The following is an 18,089-nucleotide window of genomic DNA, read 5'->3' on the forward strand; positions in this document are numbered from 1 at the left end:
TGCCCAGGGTACATTTACTCATGTCCATAAGGTCCACCATGTTGATCTCTAGATTCTTTTTTTTTTTTAATGTATTCATTTATATATTTTAATACATTTATTTTTAATTGGAGGATAATTGCTTTACAATATTTTATTGGTTTCTGCCATACATCAACATGAATCAGCCATAGGTATACATACGTCCCCTCCCTCATGAACCTCCCTCCCACCTCTCACACCATCCCCACCCCTCTAGTGAGGGCTATGTGTCATACAGCAAATTTCCACTGGCTATCTAGTTTTACACATGGTAATGTATATGTTTCCATGCTACACTCTTAATCGGTCCCACCCTCTCCTCCCTGCCCGTTCCCCCACCCAGCCACCCCCCTGTCCAAAGTCTGTTATCTATGCCTTGATACTAGGAAACTGAAGGAATTTGGACTCCAGGACTAGGTGGAGCTCCAGGCTAGAGAGATAAGAGTGTTACAATGGCTGCTTTTGCACTCTAACTGTTGATGAAGCTAGTATACACAAACATACACTCATGAAAAGGCTGCCATAACATGCTCATTACAGTTGGGCTGCCAGAGCCATTCTCAAACTCTCCAGCATCAGAATCCCCTGAAGGATTTGTTAAAGCACACACTGCTGAACCACCTCCCAATTTCTGATTCACTAGGACTGGGTGGGGCCTGAGAGTGTGCATTTCTAACAAGTCCCCAGGTGATGCTAACGTTCTGGTCTGGGGACCACACTTTGAAAACCCCTGGGCTGGAGTAGAGATGTTAGGAATGAACTTTCTCCTCTATTCTCCCAATTTTTATAATGTTTTCCCATTACTTGTATAATACATGTATTTTATAGTTGATTTTTCCTTCCTGGTTCCTTATCTGAGCAATGGAACATATTCAGAAAAGGATAGGACTCAGTTGAAGGCGCTAAGAGAGTGAGAGGGAGGAATTAATCTACAAAGAGGAAGGGCCTAGGGGTGTGTGAGTTCTTGTCTCTAAATGTGAACAGTGTGAAGGGGGCCCTGGAAAAGCTCCCCCCCAACCCCGCCCCGGAACTCTGAATACACGACAGAATCCTAAAAGTAACGAAACCAAGTCTCTCTCTTTCCCTGAGTCTTCATCCACCAACTTAGCCTGCTCATCCGGCTGTCCTTCAAAGGAACTACTGTGGGAGAAAGGACTTTAAATCATTCTGAAACCATGGCTAACTCCCCCAGATACCCTCTGGATTTCATGTAAAGCCAGGATTTCTATTGAAGCCACAGCTTATTCCCATAAAGACCTTTAAGATGTTTTCAAAGAGATTTGTTGAGTTCCTTCTAGCAGGCACTGATAGGAGGCACGGGGGGTGAATATAGCGTGAACTACCAAGACACAGACTATACATTGCACCCCAAGGAGTTTCCACACTAGTGATTTGGAAAACACAGATGTTTATTGTGACATGAATGTGGAGGAGAAAATGCACCAGACATTGAAAAAAATTCAAAGCTGGGTGCCCTCTTCGGTTGCAAAGAAGCCCTGATGGGGGCTTTATGGAGAAACGCAGAAACACAGTGCAAGAAAGGGGAATCAAAGGTCAGTGAGGAAGAACTTTGTTTTACAAAAGGTAATGCAACATGCTGCCCTCCCATCACTAGAGATCAAATCAAAGTAAAATAGTAAATAAACCTAGATCTGCTTTGCAAAGTTCCAATTAAAAGAAACTCCACACAATCTCACCTCACTAATTGGGCAGGAAATTCATGGTCAGCAATAATTCCATCACATCATTCATGCACTATTTCTCCTTGTATTACGCCAAGGCTTCTGGCAAATACCAGACCTCTAGTTTGCACAGAGCTGCTGAACCCTGACCCCTTTCAGAGGGCGTCTCATTACAAGCAGGCAGAGGACAAGCAGCACTTCTCATCCTTTGCCCTTCAGCCCTGATGCCACTCCTCTGGCCCAGGCCAGGACAAACTGCTTCTGACTTCACCTTTACGTATAAGCTCATGAAGCACAGGAAACAGAGCAATGCAAAGGCATGAAATTCCAGCTTCTTGTTTAACAGAAGGGCAAACCAAAACAAGGAAAGAAAGTGATGTAATCATTATTACTTTTTCTACTCCAGCCTCTGGCCTCAGTTTCAGCCAGAGACTCCCATCAGTGTTGATAAACATAGATGGGGATGAACAAGTAAAAGACTGAATTGCTTATCACTGTCACTGACACTGTGTTCTTATCGCATTGGGTCTGATGTCCAACAATACTCACCCAGCAGCCTTGTATTAAACCCTGGGTTGTGCAGGACGCAGTTTGTTCTGGAGTAGGTGTCACTTAACATAAGAATTTGTGCCTTTGGATGCTGCCAGTAGCATTGGGCCCCTATCCATTATCAACAGGGCTCTTGAGCCTTTCCCAGAGGCAGGAAATCAAAAAAAGGCCACATTCATCTCCGTGCTTTCACCCCACCACTCACACCCCATCAGATACACACTTTTGTCTCTTGGAGATGGAAGGGGTGGGGCTCTCTCTCCCCTCCAACCTTTGCTTCTCTCCTACACAGCCCTCCTCCCTTCAAAGCACAGGGACCTCTCCCTGCAGAACTTTTCTCTTCATTTAGTAAACCCTATGAACTCAATCACGAGAGGAGGAGGAGGGGACACGTTAGGCTCTTACATCTGGGTCTCTGTTACTTGCAGCCCATTCTGAAATGCTTCCAATTTCCCTAGCAAAATCCTGCCATCTCCAATGCCATTTCCAGAGTCTTTCTTTTGAGGTCTTTCCCCATCCTTCTAACCCTATATCTTCTCTTCATTTGTCACACCTCAAAGCCCTGATTGGGCATCTCTGCCGTGAACTGGGTATAACATGTTTTACATATTGATATGCAGTGCTGGACTCCTAACTCTTTGAGTGTGGGGTCTTATCTTTACTTCTACAACTCTATGCAGAAAATATAAACATTAGATATGTGTTATGCACTGAGCCCGTATCTCCGAACCGACCGAGAGAGTGAACAAGTCCACCACAGTAATGCAAAGGCAAGAAGGGAATTTTATTTCTAGCGCACTAGGGCTCAAGCCTCATCCAACGCAGCGGAATCAGTCGAGAGCCCTGAACAAAGGAGTATGGTGGCTTATATGCAGGCAGTTCTTTGTCTCAGTTACAGGAGTAGCTGGCGTTACATGATTGGCTAGGCAGGATGAGCGCATGTCCTGTCTCTTTCTGGTTGGTGTGTATGGGAAGTCTTCCTAATTTGGTCAAGGAATGCTGTTTTTTCCCAGCTAACAGGAAACATGACTCAGGTCCCTGGTGCTATGCACCTCACTGAGCCGTCCGGCCTGCCTGACATTCCCCCCTGTTCTTAGATCATACAGAGGAATCTTCCTCTGGTTCCTGAGACACAGTCTGATATTGTTGCCAAAGCATGAACAGCTGTACTGTATTTATGCATTCCTTTACAAAGGCTACAAGTCTATTGATAATGCATGGGCCAAAGGTAAGCATTAATAGAAGTACTAATAGGGGTCCCAGCAATGTGGAGATTAGGGTGGTCAACCAAGGGGACTGCTGAAACCAAGACTCAAACCACCCTTGTTGAGCCTCACATTCTCTTTTACGCTGGGCTAATCCTTCTCTCACTTTGGCCATAGATTCCCTGACTATTCCAGTGTGATCAGCATAAAAACAGCACTCTTCTCCTAGGGCTGCACAAAGGCCTCCTTGTTGCAGAAAAAGCAGATCTAAACCTCTCCTGTTTCGCAGGACCACTTCAGATAGTGAAGTTAAAGATGATTCTAAATGACTAATAGATTGTTCTATATGGGTAATGTCTTCACCTATGGCCACTCTTAGAGAGTTAAATCCTTGACTTTGCATGGACAGAGCTGCTATTCCAGTTCCGGCCCCGGCTATTCCCAGACCGAACATAGTTGCTATGGTTATGGCAGTAATGGGCTCTCTCTTAACTTTATAAGCTCTTTCTTGTTGATTAAGAGTCAATTTGTGGGCCCAATAATCATATACAGCTTCTTCTGGTCGATACAGTATCTTTGGTATCACAGCCACCATAACACAGAATTCTTTTTTAGGGTCAAAGATTGAGCTGTGTAAGCATGGAGTCAGCCCTGTGTGTGAACAGACCCACCATCCTCCCATCCGTGGTATTAGCCACCTGGCTATGGGCAAGTCCGTAGGCTCAACGACATGCACACACAGTGGAGACCTCTCTGATAATATCTTGCCCATACCTAACCCTTTTCCCCATACCTCTCTCATTGTAAGGCCTACTTTTCATCCTCCCCATCGACATTGGGGAGGATCGGTGCCATTGGCCAGGTCGTAAGAGGCGTTGAGGCCTACTGCCTCGTAATAAGGGGGAATTAAGTTGTAACATAACCAACAGGATTTAGTTGCCCAGGATGGGTTTGATTTAAGGTAGCATAAGCTGCCTTTACTAATTTCCATAGTGGATCTGTTTGTCCAAGTTTAGCAAGGGGGCTCGCCTCTGGGTCTTTTGTTGGTCCCTTCATACAGGGGCGTGGCCTTTTCTGCAAACCCCAAGATCCATAATCAGCAATATCCTACAGTTCCCAGAAATTCTCTCACTTGTCTAGGATTGGCCGGCTCAGGGATCTGGAGGATGGTTTCTTTCATAGCCTGTGTTAGCCACCTGTGGCCCTGTTTTATCTTATAACCGAGGTATGTAACCTCTTGCTTGGCAATCTGGGCCTTTTTGGCACTGGTCCTGTAACCTAAAGTCCCCAAGGTTTGGAGAAGGTCACCTGTTGCCTCTTGGCACTCTTTTTCCATAGTCGCTGCCAGCATAAAGTCATTAACATATTGTAATAAAACAATGGTAGGGTGTTCAACCTGATACTCACGGAGGTCTTCATCCAAGGCCTCGTTAAACAATGTGGGTGAGTTTTTGAAACCCTGTGGTAAGCGAGTCCACGTCAGCTGCACAGAAGTCTGACCACCGTCTTCCTGCCATTCGAAGGCAAAGACCTCTTGGCTTGCAAGGGCAAGAGGCAAACTGAAAAAGGCATCTTTTAAATCTAAAACAGTATACCAAACATAGCTTGGTGGCAAGCTGCTTAGCAATGTATAAGGTTTAGGAACCGTAGGATGAATATCACTCACCCGTTTGTTGACTTCTTGCAGGTCTTGAACCAGTCTAAAATCAGTTCCCCCAGGCTTCTTTACGGGAAGCAGGGGAGTGTTCCATGGGGACCGGCACTTTCTCAAGACCCCAGCATCTATGAGGCGTTGTATGTGAGGAGTAATTCCTTGCCGAGCCTCTTGACTCATGGGATACTGCCACACTCTCACCGGTGTGGCACTGGCTTTCAGTTCCACAATAATAGGGGGCCTCTGTTCGGCCAGTCCCATTCCTGCTGTTTCAGCCCAGGCCTGAGGGTATCTCTGAACCCATGGCTGTACTTCAGGACTTATTGTCGCTGGGGCCTCTGGCAAGTACAGTCTGTATTCATCCTTTAATGCCAGAGACAAGACCTGAAGAGGATGCCCGGTTCCATCTAAAACTGACACTTGCCCGTGGTCGAAATGAATTTGCGCATTTACTTTAGACAGTAAATCTCTTCCCAGCAAGGGTGCTGGACACTCAGGTATCACCAGAAAGGAATGGGTCACTTGGTGGACCCCAAGTTCACATGCCGTTTTGTAGTCCATCCATATCGCTTAGTCCCGGTTGTTCCCTGCACCCAGCTACTTTTCTTAGACATGGGTCCATCTCTTTGGTTTAAGACTGAGTATTGAGCCCCCGTATCCACCATGAAGCCAACTGGTTTCTCCTCCACATTTATAGTTACTCAGGACTCGGGGAGGGGCGTCGAGCCCTGACCCCCCTAGTCACTATCCTCACCCGCATAGAGGATATGACTGTCTGGAGAGGGAGTCTCATTCTTGGGATTTTGGGGCCCCTCTTTTAGGTTTTTCTTGGGGCATTTATCTTTCCAATGTCCAATCTCCTTACAAAACGCACATTGGTTTTTTGCAAGCTTATGCCTTGCAGGTTTTTCCTCAGTCTTTGAGTCTAGCTTTTTCCCTTTTTGGAACCTATTTTTGTTTTCAACTCCGGCGAAAAATATCTGAGCCAGGTCTTTTTGGTTCTTACGGTTTTCTTCAGCTCTAAATTCTCTTTCTTCCCTTCTAATGTGGTCCTCTCTCTCCTCTGGGGTCTCTCTATGATTGAAAACTCTCTCTGCTGCCCTCACTAGATCTTGCAGGGACTGTTCACCCAGCCTCTCTATCTTTTGTAACTTTCTCCTAATATCGGGGGCTGCCTGATTCATAAATGCTAGCATAACTGCTGCTTGAGACTCTTCTGCCTGTGGGTCCATAGGAGTATACTGTCTAAAAGCTTCCATTATCCTTTCAAGGAAGGCTGCCGGGCTCTCATTTGGCTCTTGCCTCACTGAATTTACCTTGGCCAAATTAGTTGGCTTTCTGGAGGCCGCTCAAAGGCCAGCCACGAGAGTCTGACCGTACACTTGGAGACGCTCCCTACCTTCAGTGCGTTGGAAGTCCCAGTGGGGTTGCACCAAGGGGAACCCCTCCCCAATGAAGTTAGGCTGTATTGTGGGCCTCCCATCTACCCCCGGCACATTCTTCCAAGCTTCTAACAGGATTTGCTCGCGCTCCTCTGTAGTGAAAAGCACCTGTAACAGTTGCTGACAATCATCCCAAGTGGGGTTGTAAGTAAAGAGGATAGATTCTAAAAGATCAATAAGAGCCTGCGGTTTTTCAGAGAAAGAGGGAGTCTGAATTTTCCAATTGTACAAATCACTAGTGGAAAAGGGCCGATACTGATATGTCCGTTCCCTGCCCTCTCTGGCTGGCCCCGCCCGGACCGGAAACACGTGAACAGTGGAGGAGGGAATTTCCAGGCCTTCTTCTTCCGCTGCGCTGGCCATTTCCCTTGCTCTTCCCCGAGTTCCCTGGGCGGGGCCCCTTTCCCTGGGGGGAGCTGAGGGTTCGGCTCTCTCCGGGCTTCTCCCGATGAAACCTGTGGAACCTGTGGAAGCAAGGGCAGATGTGGATCCGCATACGGGGGGTGGGAACAATTCGGTTTCCAGGTCAATCAGATTAGGATACAGAGAAGAAGATTCCTGGAACACCGGCTTAGGTCGTTTTTCATCCTGTTTTTCTTCTTTTTCTTCAGAAGCTTTCATGACTAGCACCTTTGGGTTTAGCGAGATTGGAGTCGGGGAAGAGGGACGGGGAGGTTTAGGAGGTTTAGAAGGAGCAAGAACAAAGGGTTTAAGCCATTCCGGTGGGTTTCTCACTAGATCCTGCCAGACCAGAATGCAGGGAGTCTGATCTGGGTGCCCGGCAGGACTAGGGGTAAGCACCCTCTCTTTAACTGCCTGGATAATTTGGGGATTGAAGGTTCCCTCTTGTGGCCATCCGATGTCAAACATGGGCCACTCGGCGGAACAGAAAGTCACCAATTTGCTCTTCTTCACCAGTAACGAAAGATTCTGAGCTCTAGACTTAAAATCAGAAAAATGGTCAGTCATCAGAGATAGCGGAGTAGAAGTAGATTGCCCCATGGGTACAGAGAACACGGACAATGACAACAAGACTCACACGGACAGTGCCAGCACACAGAGTCACAAAAATGACACAACAAACAGATTCCAACTCTCAATATTACTTTCAGTCTCCTTTATAGCACTAGAGACCCCTTCTCTACTTGCAAGTGTTTTACCGTCAGGACGTCCTCAGTGCCAGTTGCCCTCCCGGTTCACTACCGGGGACCCGGCCTTATGCTGGACTTGCCTCTTCACTTTACACCTAGATGCCTCCCCAGTACGATACTGGGCCCCGGACTTAATCTAGGCCTCTGCACTGCTAGCACCGGTGCTCAGAGCTCTCAACTCCTAATGAGATTATTCCCTTCTACCAGGAGAGTTGTCCTCCCCGGTAGGCCAGAGATCCTGGACGAGCTCCCAAATGTTATGCACTGAGCCCGTATCTCCGAACCGACCGAGAGAACGAATAAGTCCACCACAGTAATGCAAAGGCAAGAAGGGAATTTTATTTCTAGCACGCTAGGGCTCAAGCTTCATCCGACGCAGCGGAATCAGTCGAGAGCCCCGAACAAAGGAGTATGGTGGCTTATATACAGGCAGTTCTTTGTCTCAGTTACAGGAGTAGCTGGCGTTACATGATTGGCTAGGCAGGATGAGTGCATGTCCTGTCTCTTTCTGGTTGGTGTATATGGGAAGTCTTCCTAATTTGGTCAAGGAATGCTGTTTTTTCCCAGCTAGCAGGAAACATGACTCAGGTCCCTGGTGCTATGCACCTCACTGAGCCGTCCGGCCTGCCTGACAATATGGTCTGATGGCAAGTTGAAAATCCAAATGAAAATTTTAAAACTAAATCCAGCAGAGGTCCAGAAAGACTGGAATTAGCTTGCTTCTCTCTATCTGAGCAGACTGAAGGCCTTAGCTGCTTCTCCCTTGCTGTACCTAAGCCTGAATCTCCAGGTTACTGTAATTTTGAGAGTTCTCAAGGACCTTCCCATTGTTGTTCCTGTTGTTCAGTCAGTAAGTCATGGCCAACTCTTTGTGACCCTATGGACTGTAGCATTTTAGGTTTCCGTGTCTTTCACTATCTCCCAGAGTTTGCTCAAACTCAAGTCCATTGAATTGGTGATGCCATCCAACCATCTCATCCTCTGCCATCCCCTTCTCCTTTTGCCTTCAATCTTTCCCAGCATCAGGGTATTTTCCAATGAGTCTGCTCTTCACATCAGGTGGCCAGTGTATTACAGCTTCAGCTTCAGCATCAGTCCTTCCAATGAATATTCAGGGTTGATTTCCTTTAGGATTGACTAGTTTGATATCCTTGCAGTCCAAGGGACTCTCAAGAGTCTTCTCCAGCACCACAGTTCAAAAGCATTGATTCTTTGGCACTTAGCCTTCTTTATGGTCCAGCTCTCACATCTGTACATGACTACTGCAAAAACCCTAGCTTTGACTATATGGACCTTTGTTGGCAAAGTGATGTCTCTGATTTTTAATGTGCTATCTAGGCTTGTCATAGCTTTCCTTCCAAGGAGCAAGTGTCTCTCCATTTCATGGCCGCAGTCACCATCTGCAGTGATTTTGGAGCCCAAGAAAAGAAAATCTGTCACTGCTTCCACTTTAATCCCCTTCTATTTGCCACTAAGTGATGGAATCAGATGCCATGATCTTAGTTTTTTGAATGCTGAGTTTCAGGCCAGCTTATTCACTCTGCTCTTTCATCCTCATCAAGAGGCTCTTTATTTCCTCTTCACCTTCTGCCATTAAGGTGGTATCATCTGTATATCTGAGGTCATTGATATTTCCCCCAGCCATCTTATTCCCACTTGGGATTTATCCAGCCTGGCATTTCACCTGATGTATTTTCCGTATAAGTTAAGTAAGCAGGGCAACAATATACAGCCTTGTCGTACTCCTTTCCCAATTTGGAACCAATCAGTTGTTCCATTTGTTCTGACTGTTGCTTCTTGACCTGCACATAGGTTTCTCAGAGACAGGTAAAGTGGTCTGGTATTCCTATCTCTTTAAGCATTTTCCACAGTTTGTGGTGATTCGCACAGTCAAAACATTTAGTGTAGTCAATGAAACAGAAGTAGATGTTTTTCTGGAATTCTCTTGCTTTCTGCATAATCCAAAGCTTGTTGGCAATTTGATCTCTGGTTCCTCTGCCTTTTCTAAACCCAGCTTGTACATCTGGATACATAAATAAGTAAATAGATTGCTCTTGACATAGTCAACCAATATTGCTTTCTGTTATTTGTAATCAACAAACTCCAAGTGATATACATCCCCTCTCCCCTCCAACCCTTGCAATAATGTTCTAATCTCTGTTCTTGTTCAGTTCTAGCAACACAAACACAGCAATTTAGACAGCTATAGTGACTGCTTAGCATTGTGTTAGCTTCCTTCTCAGACGAGGGTGGATAGATTGAGTGACAAGGAATATAGTCCTTTAGCAAGTGGCAAGTCTCCCTCTAAGACACTGACACTCTGATTTTCAAATCAAATCTTCTGTTTATTTGATTAGTACATGTCAGGCCTCCCAGGTCTGAACCTCTCAAGCCCCTGGGAATTGGCAGCTGAATGCTGGTAAATAAATGCCAAGCGGCTGCACTCAGAGACAGCAGTGCCCACTCCTGGAGTTAGAACAACTTTAATTAAGTGCAAATTGTTAGGGCATCAGTACCATTGACTTATTTATTCTATTCCTGGATGGACATTATCATTAGAGATTCTGAAGGCATGTTGTTAACACTGAATGTGAGCTCTGGCTAGTCAGCCTGTTAAAGCATGGTGTTAAAGAGGCCAAGTTCCGTTGCTATTTCAGCAGCCAGTTAGCCATGCAGAGAAAAGCTATTCCTTAGTACAGTATGCACTCCACCCTGTCATCTCAAGGCTGCATTCATTCTCTTGATTACAGAAAAGCCAAGGTGGGAGAAAAGACATGACTTTAGTTCAGCAAAAACCTGTCAACGAAACTAAGAACTTGGAGTACAACCTACTAATATTCTATCCGCTGTATATATATTTTTTTAAAATGCTATATTCTACTTTATATTTTTAATGAACAGTTTATATATAGGTCATTTATCTTTGCTTTGGGGGGACTTATTTTTCCCCTTTAAAACTTATTGATGATTTTATTTAATTTTACAGCTTGTATTTTCTATGGCCCACACATATAAAGCTTTCTTCAGTGACAAAGAATCAAATATAAAGCACTATTTCAAAAAAGCCTTTAAAACATTTAAGTTAACATGAATACATCACCCTCTCAAGAATACCGGTTTTCTCTCAAGGTCAGGAAATTTGTCAAGTAGCGAATTCCTTAGAACAAAGATTGTGGAAAGTTTCCTGTGAATAGAACTGAATAGAATAGGGAGAACTTTTGACAGCAATTATTAAGATGTCTTTAATTTCAGGGACTTCTCTGGGGGCCTAATGGTTGAGAATTCACCTTCCAACACAGGAGATGTGCTTTATAACTGGTGGGTTTGATCTCTCATTGGGGAACTAAGATCCCACAGGCCGTGAGGCAACTAAGATCATGAGCTCCAACTGGAGGGTCCACACACTGCAAGGAAGACCTGGCGCAGCCAAAAGAAAAAAAAGATGTCCTTACTATTGAAGGGGCAGTACAGGAGGAAGGAAAGCCCATTCCAGCCTGCAAGCACAGGGCCAATGCACACATACAGCAGAGAGGAAATGGCAGCTGAGAGTCACGGTGGAGACATGAAGACTCCTCGAGCCCAGTCACTAGAGGAAGCAGCAGGGAAGGGGAGAAAGCCCGAACAGAAAGATGAGGAACACCTCTTCCCCAAGACAGAATAGTGGTAAGAGGTGTGGAGGGATGAAGCCAGGAACAGGGAACCAGGAGAGCATTCAATGGCATCAAGACTGATGCTGCTTAGGCTGTGAACACATGGCACTGGCCCCTCCCCCAGGCCTCCAGCCTCAGGTGCCCAGCGGGGCTCCTCTCCCCTAAAGCCCTTAATCCCCATGCTCAAACATCCCTTGCTGGGCACTCCCCGCTCTGAACTGGTCTTTGCAGGCACCCCTCTCTCTGCCTGGAATAGAAGGCAGAGAGAGGGGTGATATAGAAGTCTTCTTTCTATAGAAGACTATAAATTCAGAACTACTCTGTAACTTTGGATAGCCCTTTGGGCTCACAGATCTTCCTAAAGAAAACCTGGAGATGTTTGTAAACCACTTATCTTCTGAGCACTTCTGACCTTTAAGCATTAAACCATCAGGGGTAGAGATGGAAGTGGTGACTCAGTATTCACCAGCTCACCCCTCAGCCTTCTGGAAGGACTGTTAGCCTGTGGGTGTGCCTTACACTTCAGCAACTTCTGTTTAAGAATTCTGCTAGTCAGAAAATGATAGAGCACTCAAACCTACACTGTATTATGTAATTCTTTTAAACACAAGTACACAGAGAGATCTACACTAAAAAATATATTTTTTAAGTTTCAACTATTTCCATAAATGCAATTAGCCTGAGATATGCAGATGAGACCACTCTAATGGCAGAAAGTGAACAGGAACTAAAGAGCCTGTTGATGAGGATGAAAGAGGAGAGAGAAAAAGCTGGCTTGAAACTCAGCATTCAAAAACAATGTTAATATTATTTGGCATTAAAGAGATGAAGTGCTGATACACGCCATGATATGGAGAAGCCTTGAAAATATTATGCTCAATGAAATATTCCAGTCACAAAGGACTACCTATGGTATAACTCCACTTACATAAAATATCAAAAACAGGCAAAACTATAAAGACAGTAGATCAGTGGTTACCTTGGGCTGGGAAGGATAGAGAGTTTGGGGCTGATGGCAAGAAAGAGGGGTTTTATTTGGGGATAATGAAAAGTTCTAAAATAGACGGTGGTGAAGGATGCACAGCTGGTTCCAGGTCTGGGTTTGCCGCGTGTGGTTATCTGATTATCTCTGCCACTACAATGTTTTCTGAAAACACCATCAGCTGCTTCCCCAATTTCCTTTCTTTGTCCAGTTCTCAACTCCAAATAACACTTTCCTCAACTCCCAGCCTTTTCCTTCCTTTAACTGCCCCTATTCTTCTGTCTTTCCCAGAATCCGGCTCGTGTTTCTACACATTCTCTTATTCTACAAATACAGACATCTAGGAACTAGCTGGCACAGACAGAAGTCCTTTTAAAGAGGACAGGAAATAAGCAGGCAAGGAAAATCCCCTCCGGCTAGCAAAGCACAGGAAGGTTATGATGGCAGTGATTTCTGTTCGTGCCATCACAGTCCAGCTTTCAAATGAGAATCCCAAGGCTCGTCTCACTCTTTTTGCCTCTTTCCTCCCCTCCCACTTCAGCTGCTGTCCATGGGAATCAGCATGCTTTTTGATGACACAAAAACTCCTTCCCTGATCAGCTCAGCTGGGGATAAGCCCATCTTCTCTGGTCCAGTAGGGCTTGATTTTAATAACTTAACTCATTCTTGGGGTTCATGATGTAGCTGGTGGGGAGGGAGGACAAGGTCTGAGTCAAGGTCAAACCACCTATTTTCAAATGAATGCTACTAGGACTCCATCAACAGAAAATAGCAATAGATATTACTTGAACATCTTTCTGTGCATGACATTTTTAAGACATTTCCTCATTAATTGTCATATAACTATATGTTGAATGGATTCTTTCCCCCATTCTATGAGTGAGGACACTGCAGTTTGGACAGATGGAGTAATTTTGTGGAGATGGTTGGACAGCACCACTGATTCAATGGACATGAATCTGGGCAAACTCTGGGAGATGCTTAGGGACAGGGAAGCCTGGTGTGCTACGGTTCATGGGGTCACAAAGAGTGGGACACGACTTGGTGACTGAACAAGAGGTGTTCACTCTTGTCACTTGGTCAGAGGTGGAGCAGAAATTCTTCCTAGCTCTGTGTGTCTCGCAGGACTCTTCTCCCACCAGCTGCATTTCTTCTGCCACAGATGACGTCTGCTTCTCTTGTGTCTGGGTTATGGGCTTCTCTTCCTGCAGAGAGAAGAGGACTAAGTACAATCTGGAAAAGAAAGTTCTTTCAGGAGCTAAGCTGGCGGCATAAAAGAATGAAACTTTCTTATGGCCCTGTATAATGAAGACTAGAATTTGAGGTAGGTCAAGTGGAGAGGATCACATGATCTCTAGGGAATGTTTCACTAGATGTTGCTGTTCTTTAGTCGCTAAGTCTTGTCCGCCTCTTTGTGACCCCATGGACTGTAGCCCACCAAACTCTCCTGTCCATGGGATTTCCCAGGCAAGCATACTGGAGTGGGTTGCCATTTCCTTCTCCAGGGGATCTTCCTGATCCTGGGATCAAACCTGTGTCCCCTGCATTGGCAAGCTGATTCTTTACCACTGAGCCCTTTTACTAAATGGTGCTTCTTAAAGATAAGCTTTCACATGGTGCAGATAGTTGCTGATGTAGATTAATCTATCCTTTCCATATTCCTGCAACTTTCCCCCACCCCAACCTGCCTACACCAGAGGATAAACCACTTTCAGACTCATCCTTTTGCCAGCCCAAGTTCCTTGGCCCCTGTTATAGAGGATTCTCTTGCAGGAATTCATTTTTCCTTTCTCTTATTGAACATTTGAGCTGCTTTCAGTTTTGGACTATCAAGAACAATGCTGCTGAGAACATTCTTGTATATGGCACTCTTGCCACACATATGCAAGCATATTTGTTGGGGATTTACCCAGGAATAGAATTGCTCGGTCACAGGATAGCATATGTTCAATTTTATTATAAAATGCCAAATGAAAAAATTATTGCACAAATTTACCCTTTCCCTAACAGTGTTTGACAGCTTCCTTTGTTCCACATTCTCACTGCAACTTGGGAATGTTAGTCTTTTTGGCTAGCTTTTCTAGTAGATAGGCAGTTATATCTCAAAGTTTTAATTTACATTTCTCTGATTACTAATGAAGTGACATCTTTTCATATTCTTATTGATTATTTGAATATTTTCTTTTGTGAAATAAATACCCATTTAAATCTACTGCCCATAATGGATTGTCTTTTCCTTATTGATTTGCAAACAATCTTGATATATTTTAGAATCAATGCCTGTATCAGTGATGTATGTCACAAATAATGTTTCTATATTCCATTAGTCTTTGTTCAAGAAAGAGACTGGCCTATAATTTTCCTTTTCCAAAGTGTCCTTGTCAGGTTTGGATATCAAGGTTATGTTGGATATAAATTATGTTGGGTGTATTCTCTTTTGTCTTAGTCTCTAAAAATGTGTATGTGGTATTGAAAATATTCCTTTCTTAAATGATTGGTAAAATTCACCACTAAGGCCATTAAGGTCCAAAGTTTTCCTTATGGGAGATTTTAAATTATAAATTTAACATTTTTGATATCTGCAAAACTATTTTATTTTCTATATCAAATTTATTTACTTTTTCCATGGAATTTGTATGTTTTTAGAAATTTTTTAATATATTTACATAAAGTTGTTTATTATATTCTCCTATATTTGATGTCTGTAAGTTATAATTTAAAAGATGTTTCCTGTTTCACTCCATAAATTGGTTATTTTTTACTTCACTTTCTTAATCTGTCTCAGCCGGAATTTATTAGTTTTATTAGTTTCTCCAAAGAAGCAATTTTTGGTTTATTGATTTTCTGTATTTTATATTTGCCATTTCATTAATTTGTGTTCTTATCTTTATTCTTTCCTTTCTTTTACTTTAACTTGATATTCTTTTCTAGCTTCTTATGAAAAATGATCACTCATTGATTTTTCAGATATCCCCACTGCAATTAAAGCTACAAATTTCCCATTAAGCACAGTTTTAGCTGTATACCACAGATTTTAGTATGTAATAATGTATTCTGTTCAAGATATTTTCTAAGTTCTATTATTATTTTTTCCTTGACCCATAAGTTATTTAGAAATATATTGCTTAATTTCCAAATACATGGCAATTTTATAAACATCTCTTTATAATTGATTTCTAACTTAATTCCATGGTGAACTTAGAACATACACTGTGTGATGTGAAACTTTTGAATTTGTTGAGGTTTACTTCAGATCCCAGCATACAGTCAAATTTTGTAACCATGCTGTGCATTTTTTGAAACACTGTACATTCTGCCCTTGCTGAGTACAGTACACAAAGTCTATGGGTGGTTTGATAATTATGTTTTTAAATCCCTATGTCTTCATTGATTGTTGTCTATATGTTTATCAATAACTAAAATTGTTGTGTGAAAATTTCCCACTATGAGTGGGAATGCACCTCTTTCTTCTTACATTTCTGTCAAATTTGGCCTTATTTACTTTCTTAGCCTCATACAATTTAGCTTTATTATATATTTCTGGTGAGTGAAACCATCTATTAATCATGTCCTTTATTTCAAAAGCTTTTTGATTAAAAAATATTTTGTCTGATATTAATATAGATGAAAGATAGATATTATACATTAACTTTCTTTTGGTTAGTCATTATATTCCAACCTTTCTGCATCCTCATGACTTAGGTGTATCTTTTATGAACCTTACATATATTTTTAACCTAGTCATATAAAACTTTATTAATTTCTTTTCATTTGATCAGTCTACTTACATTTAGTATAATGTCTGATGTATTTGGTTTAAAACTGTCATCTTACTGTGAAATTTTATTTGTTGCACCTGCTTTATCTTCCTCATTCTTTTTTTTTTTTTTTTTATCTTCCTCATTCTTGATTTTCCTGTTTGGATTGACCCAGTGTATATTATTCCATTTTTGCCTACTCTTACCCTCAAAATTATAACGCTTTTTGCTATACTTTTTAATGACTACCAGCGAGATTGCAACGTGCAATTCTGACTTCCTAGAATGTAATGTTTATCAGCGCTCTTCCCCGACTCATGGACAGGGCAAGAACTCCAGGATTCTTTAACTCCATTTACCTGCCTCCTGACATAGGTTTGTAAGATATTCTTATTATTGTTTTACACAGCCAATTGCATTCAAATTTATTCATAAACATCCCTTTCTGTTGTTCTTCTTTTCTTCCTGCTTCTCCCACCTCCCATCTGGGAACATTTTCATTCTGCCTAAAAAATATCCCTTGGTATTTTCTTAAGAAAAGGTATGCTGGTGATGAATCCTCTAAGTGTTTGTTCATCTGAAAATGTCTTCATTTCACTTGCATTCTTTAAGGATGAAAATAGCATTTTAGGTTGGCAGTTATTTTCTTTCAGTACTTCATATATATACTCCATTATTTCTCATACAAAGTTGGTCTGCCATCAAATTGTAATTTGGGGGCAATATGTCTTTACCCCTCCCCACCCCTGGCTGCTTTTAAGAGTTTTCTACTTGTCATTTGTTTCCAGCAGTTCAACTGTGATGTGCATAGCTGTGGATTTCTTTTATTTAACCTGTTGGTAATTTGTAGGGCTCCTTGATCTGTGCCTTAATGTTTTTCGTCAGTGTGGTAAATTTCTTGGTCATTGTGCCTCTAAGGATGAATTCCACTACATCCTTTCTAGGACCACAGCCTCTCATATTCTAGGCCTTTTCACTATATCCTCCATATGTTTTATCTTCTCCTTTGACCTTTTTCCCCTTTTATCTCTCTATGCTTCATTCTTGCTCATTTTTTCTCAGTTATATTCCTAAGTATGTTCTAATTCTCATTATTTAGATTTTTGAGATAGTATATAAAAATACAATGTATTTTTTGTATCAGTTCAGTTCAGTCACTCAGTTGTGTCCGACTCTTTGTGACCCCATGAATCGCAGCACACCAGGCCTCCCTGTCCATCACCAGCTCCAGGAGTTCACTCAGACTCACCTCCATCGAGTCAGTGATGCCATCCAGCCATCTCATCCTCTGTCATCCCCTTCTCCTCCTGCCCCCAATCCCTCCCAGCATCAGAGTCTTTTCCAATGAGTCAACTCTTCGCATGAGGTGGCCAAAGTACTGGAGTTTCAGCTTCAGCATCATTCCTTCCAAAGGAATCCCATGGCTGATCTCCTTCAGAATGGACTGGTTGGATCTCCTTGCAGTCCAAGGGACTCTCAAGAGTCTTCTCCAACACCACAGTTCAAAAGCATCAATTCTTCGGCGCTCAGCCTTCTTCACAGTCCAACTCTCACATCCATACATGACCACTGGAAAAACCATAGCCTTGACTAGATGGACCTTAGTCGGCAAAGTAATGTCTCTGCTTTTCAATATGCTGTCTAGATTGGTCATAACTTTTCTTCCAAGGAGTAAGCGTCTTTTAATTTCATGGCTGCAGTCACCATCTGCAGTGATTTTGGAGCCCGAAAAAATAAAGTCTGACACTGTTTCCACTGTTTCCCCATCTATTTCCCATGAAGTGATGGGACCGGATGCCATGATCTTTGTTTTTTGTATACTAAGCATTTTAATTCAACGACCTTAGTAAACTCATTTATACTGTAATAGTTTGTCTAAAGATTCTCTGGGATTTTTCTGTGAATATAAACATATGTTCTGGGAATGGCAACTGTTTCTCCCTTCCTAATTTAGTCACTTCTTTTTTATGACTAGGACTGACCTTAGCAAATTGA

General features: G+C 42.9%; 1 pseudogene; it reads right to left on the minus strand.

The window, feature by feature from the left end:
* LOC108636596 lies at positions 4,275 to 7,174 on the minus strand (annotated as a pseudogene).

Source organism: Capra hircus, chromosome 8, assembly GCF_001704415.2.
Source record: "Capra hircus breed San Clemente chromosome 8, ASM170441v1, whole genome shotgun sequence".
Classification (NCBI taxonomy): Eukaryota; Metazoa; Chordata; class Mammalia; order Artiodactyla; family Bovidae; genus Capra; species Capra hircus.